This window comes from Thalassophryne amazonica, chromosome 23 (assembly GCF_902500255.1).
Source record: "Thalassophryne amazonica chromosome 23, fThaAma1.1, whole genome shotgun sequence".
In the NCBI taxonomy this organism is placed as follows: domain Eukaryota; kingdom Metazoa; phylum Chordata; class Actinopteri; order Batrachoidiformes; family Batrachoididae; genus Thalassophryne; species Thalassophryne amazonica.
This window is the reverse complement of record NC_047125.1, coordinates 21,942,547-21,947,804: the sequence shown is the minus strand read 5'-3', so window position 1 is coordinate 21,947,804 and position 5,258 is coordinate 21,942,547.

Genomic DNA, 5,258 nt, shown 5'->3' with positions numbered 1-5,258 from the left:
TAAAAAAAATGGTTGATTTAACAAAGAATTTCCATTTCACAAACTTTTTCTTCTCTCCACCACCACCAGTGTTGACATTCTCTTGTGTGCCTGTTATACTGATTAAATCTAATCACTCAAACATTCTCTTTTACATCATTGAATATTGTTGCAACGTTTAATCAGTCTTGCCTTAATACAGTTATACTCATTAATTTTAAAATGAAAACAAATTTCTCCAACTCAATCATAATACAACAAACACAATCTAATGGACAGCATAAGTACTCATACAATTTAATAATGTGTACAGTAGTGATCAGAATAATAGTAGTGCTATGTGACTAAAAAGATTAATCCAGATTTTGAGTATATTTCTTATTGTTAGCAAATCCAACAAGACCAAGCATTCATGATATGCACACTCTTAAGGCTATGAAATTGGGCTATTAGTAAAAAAAGTAGAAAAGGGGGTGTTCACAATAATAGTAGTGTGGCATTCAGTCAGTGAGTTCGTCAATTTGTGGAACAAACAGGTGTGAATCAGGTGTCCCCTATTTAAGGATGAAGCCAGCACCTGTTGAACATGGTTTTCTCTTTGAACGGAAAACAACCATCAAAATTAATAGAAGAATAACCAGAATGGCAAAGGCTCACACATTGATCAGCTCCAGGATGATCAAAGACAGTCTGAAGTTACCTGTAAGTGCTGTGACAGTTAGAAGACGCCTGTGTGAAGAATCAAGATTCAAGAATCCCCCGCAAAGTCCCTCTGTTAAATAAAAGACGTGCAGAAGAGGTTACAATTTGCCAAAGAACACATCAACTGGCCTAAAGAGAAATGGAGGAATATTTTGTGGACTGATGAGAGTAAAACTGTTCTTTTTGGGTCCAAGGGCCGCAGACAGTTTCTGAGACGACCCCCAAACTCTGAATTCAAGCCACAGTTCACAGTGAAGACAGTGAAGCATGGTGGTGCAAGCATCATGATATGGGCATGTTTCTCCTACTATGGTGTTGGGCCTATATATCGCATACCAGGTATCATGGATCAGTTTGGAGATGTCGAAATATTTGAAGAGGTCATGCTGCCTTATTCTGAAGAGGACATGCCCTTGAAATGGGTGTTTTAGCAAGACAATGACACAAGCACACTAGTAAATGAGCAAAATCTTGGTTCTAAACCAACAAAATTAATGCCTCACAGATATGAAGAAATCATGAAAAACTGTGGTTATACAACTAAATACTGGTTTAGTGATTCACAGGATTGCCAGAAAAAGCAGTTTGAACATAATAGTTTTGGGTTTTTTAGAGTTTGTAGCATCAACAGCAGATGCTACTATTATTGTGAACACCCCCTTTTCTACTTTTTTTTTTTTTTTTTACTAATAGCCCAATTTCATAGCCTTAAGAGGGTGCATATCATGAATGCTTGATCTTGTTGGATTTGTGAGAATCTACTGAATCTACTGGTACCTTGTTTCCCATGTAATAATAAGAAATATACTCAAAACCTGGATTAATCTTTTTCGTCACATAGCACTCCTATTATTCTGAACACTACTGTATATGTCGCAGACATGAACGAGCGAAGCTCTTCAGCATCTCACCATGTCATTCACAACCCCAATTCCAATAAGGTTGGGATGTTATGTATAATGTAAATAAAAACAGAATACGATTGGCAAATCCTCTTCAACCTATATTCAATTGATACACCACAAAGACAAGATATTTAATGTTCAAACTGATAGATTTTTGTTTGTTTGTTTTTGTGCAAATATTTGCTAATTCTGAAATGGATGCCTGCAACACATTTCAAAAAAGTTGGGACGTGGCAACAAAAGACTGGGAAAGTAGATGAATACTCAAAGAACACCAAATTGGAAACCAGTGAATGTCATGATTGGGTACAAAAGGAGCATCCCCAAAAGGCTCAGCTGTGGGGTGAGGAGCACCACTTTGTGAACAACTGCATGAGAAAATAGTCCAACAGTTTAAGAACAATGTTTCTCAATGTTCAATTGCAAGGAATTTAGGGATTCCATCATCTCCAGTCCATAATATAATCAGAAGATTCAGAGAATCTGGAGAACTTTCTACACGTAAGCAGCAAGGCTGAAAACCAACATTGAATGCCTGTGACCTTCGATCCCTCAGGCGGCACTGCATTAAAAACCCGCCATCATTGTGTAAAGGATCTTACGCGTGGGCTCAGGAACACTTCAGAAAACCACTGTCAGTTAGCACTGTTCATCGCTACATCCACAAGTGCAAGTTAAAACTCTATCATGCAAAGCGAAGGCCATACATCAACAACATCCAGAAACGCCGCCACCTTCTCTGGGCTTGAGTTCATTTGAAATGGATAGATGCAAAGTGGAAAAGTGTGCTGTGGTCTGATGAGTCCATATTTCAGATCGTTTTTGGAAATCATGGACGTTGTGAACTCCGGTCAAAAAAGGAAAAAGACCATCTAGATTGTTACCAGCGCAAAGTTCAAAAGCCAGCCTCTGTGATGGTATGGGGTGGAGCTAAAACAACTAATTGAGTTAATTGATTAAAATCGATTATTAAAATAGTTGTCAACTAATTTAGTCATTGATTAGTTGCTAAATAACTTTGTTTTACCGCAAATGTTTTGTTTCTTCCATATAATCAACAGAGCTTTGCTTTGAATCTTGAACCAATGAAGGAGTGCTTCGAGCTGCTGCTTCGTTGGTTTCATTTGTTTTATTTCGCTTTATCTTAATTTTTCCCAACTACAACCTTAAAGAGCATATATCTGTGAGGAATATTTACCGTTTTTATGTTAAACTGACCTGTTATTGTCTTCTGAAACAGTTGATAGATGTATTTTATGCTAATGCCGATGCTAATGCATTAGCATGTCTATGGCATTTTTAATGTTAAAGTTAGCATTAAGCTGCAGGCATTTCAGCATGTTTGTGCATTTGTTTTCTGTATAATAATTCATTTTGTTGTCATAAGAGTCAAATGTATTACAAATTATATTTTTTATTTATTTTATTTATATATTAATAATAATAGCAACAATAATAATAATAATACTAACTAATAATGCTACAATACAAATTTAGAGAAAGAGACATGAGTCACATGTTGCACATATGAGTCAGGCTACAGTTTTTGATTTAGGTTTTATGGTTAACTGGTTATGCTAATTGCTCATTTGCAGCAACAAAAATAACTTTTTTTCACCATATATTTTATAACATATGTTTCAATGTTGTTTTATGACAACTCAGCACTTTGATAAAGCAATGCCATTTGAAATAATTATTTTTGTTCTTTATTATAAACTGTTTTATTCTTTATTATTTTATATTTCAGCAGCCAAGGGACATTTGACGGTTTGTTGATTTTCAAGTATTTTAAGTTTTCAAATAATATTCTGTTTTTAAATAAAGTGATGGAAGGAGAGAAAAATTGTTCCCTGGCACATTTTAAAAAAATTCCCCGTTAATCCGATTCACCGATTAATCGAGTCGAAACCCCATTCAGATTCATCGATGATCCAAATAATCATTTGTTGCAGCCCTAGTATGGGGGTGTGTTAGTGCCCATGGCATGGGCAACTTACACATCAGTGATGGCACCATCGACGCTGAAAGATACATCCAGGTTTTGGAGCAACACATGCTGCCATCCAAGCAAAGTCTTCTTCAGGGACGTTCCTGCTTATTTCAGCAAGACAATGCCAAGCCACATTCTTGACATGTTACAACAGCGTGGCTTCAAAGTAAAAGAATTTGGGTGCTAGACTGGCCTGCCTGCAGTCCAGACCTGTTGCCCATTGAAAATTGTGTGGTGCTTTATGAAGCGCAAATTACGACAACGGAGACCCCAGATTGTTGAACAACTGAAGTCGTACATCAAGCAAGAATGGGAAAGAATTCCACCTACAAAGCTTCAAAAATTAGTGTCCTCAGTTCCCAAGCGCTTATTGTTATTTGAAGAAAAGATGATGTAACACAGTGGTAAACATACCACTGTCCCAGCTTTTTTGAAACGTGTTGCAGGCATCATTTCAAAATGAGCAAATATTTGCACAAAAACAATAAAGTTTACAAGTTTGAACATTAAATATCTTGTCTTTGTGGTGTATTCAATTGAATATAGGTTGAAGAGGACTTGCAAATCATTGTATTCTGTTTTTATTTACATTTTACACAATGTCCAAACTTCAATGGAACTGGGGTTGTAGGTCCTTCACATCTTTTATTGAGCAAATGCTTCAGAGGAGCATTAGCATGGGTAAAACCTTTCAGCTTTTTAAGCATTTTTCTTTTCTTGCCTTTCAGCTTGTGGGGGGACTCCGCTCCCCAGAACCCCCTAATTACAGTCCTCTTAACCCCTACCACTAAGCATTTTTTTAAAATGTAGATAGTGTAATGTAGATAGATTAGTATTCAAACTTTTCAGTGAGTTCACAGTAAAGCTGTATAAGATGGCCAAATTATATCTCAATATTGTTATACAGTGAGTTCACAGTAAAGCTGTATAAGATGGCCAAATTATATCTCAATATTGTTATACTAATATGATATACGATATGACTGATTTCACACAAAGTGCAGCAACAGTGAAAATTAAGCATTCTTAAACAGTAATACCACACTCATTTTGCACTCATCATAAGGTCAGGATACTGTACCCTCCAAAAGTATTATTCAAATACAAGAAATACAAAAATTATAAAGAAGAAAAAATTCTAAAATTCTCTTCCTCAGACTCAAACTGAAAGCAAATGTTGAAAATACCTATAAATAATAATCAGTTTTATTGCCAGTTTTCTTCAGACAACTCAGGGAATGGAAACGTGAACATTTCCAAGTCACTGAATATGTTTACATCAATCATGAAGAAACACAAAAGTTTCTTACACCAAAACATTAAATCTAGGCTTGCATCTCGACACCACTTCATCAGGAAGCTGGATTTTCTTTTTTTAATTTATGTATATCAAGTTGTAGAGATTTGCTTTCAGATTGAGTTTAAGGGAGATAATTTAAGATTTATTTATCTAAAGTTGTGTCACTGGTGTGTCACTCAGAAAGCAAAATTAAGATGTTCTTTAAAAGTAAATCCTTCAGAGAGCAAAATTAAGAGGTGACACTGGTTTTATACAGAACAGAGGAGGAGTAAATTACATGTATTTCTTTCAGCCTTCACATTATATCTTATGAATCAATAGCTGCCTGCTCATTTAAAATCACTGGAGAAACATGTATATATAAGTCAACCCAAATTAA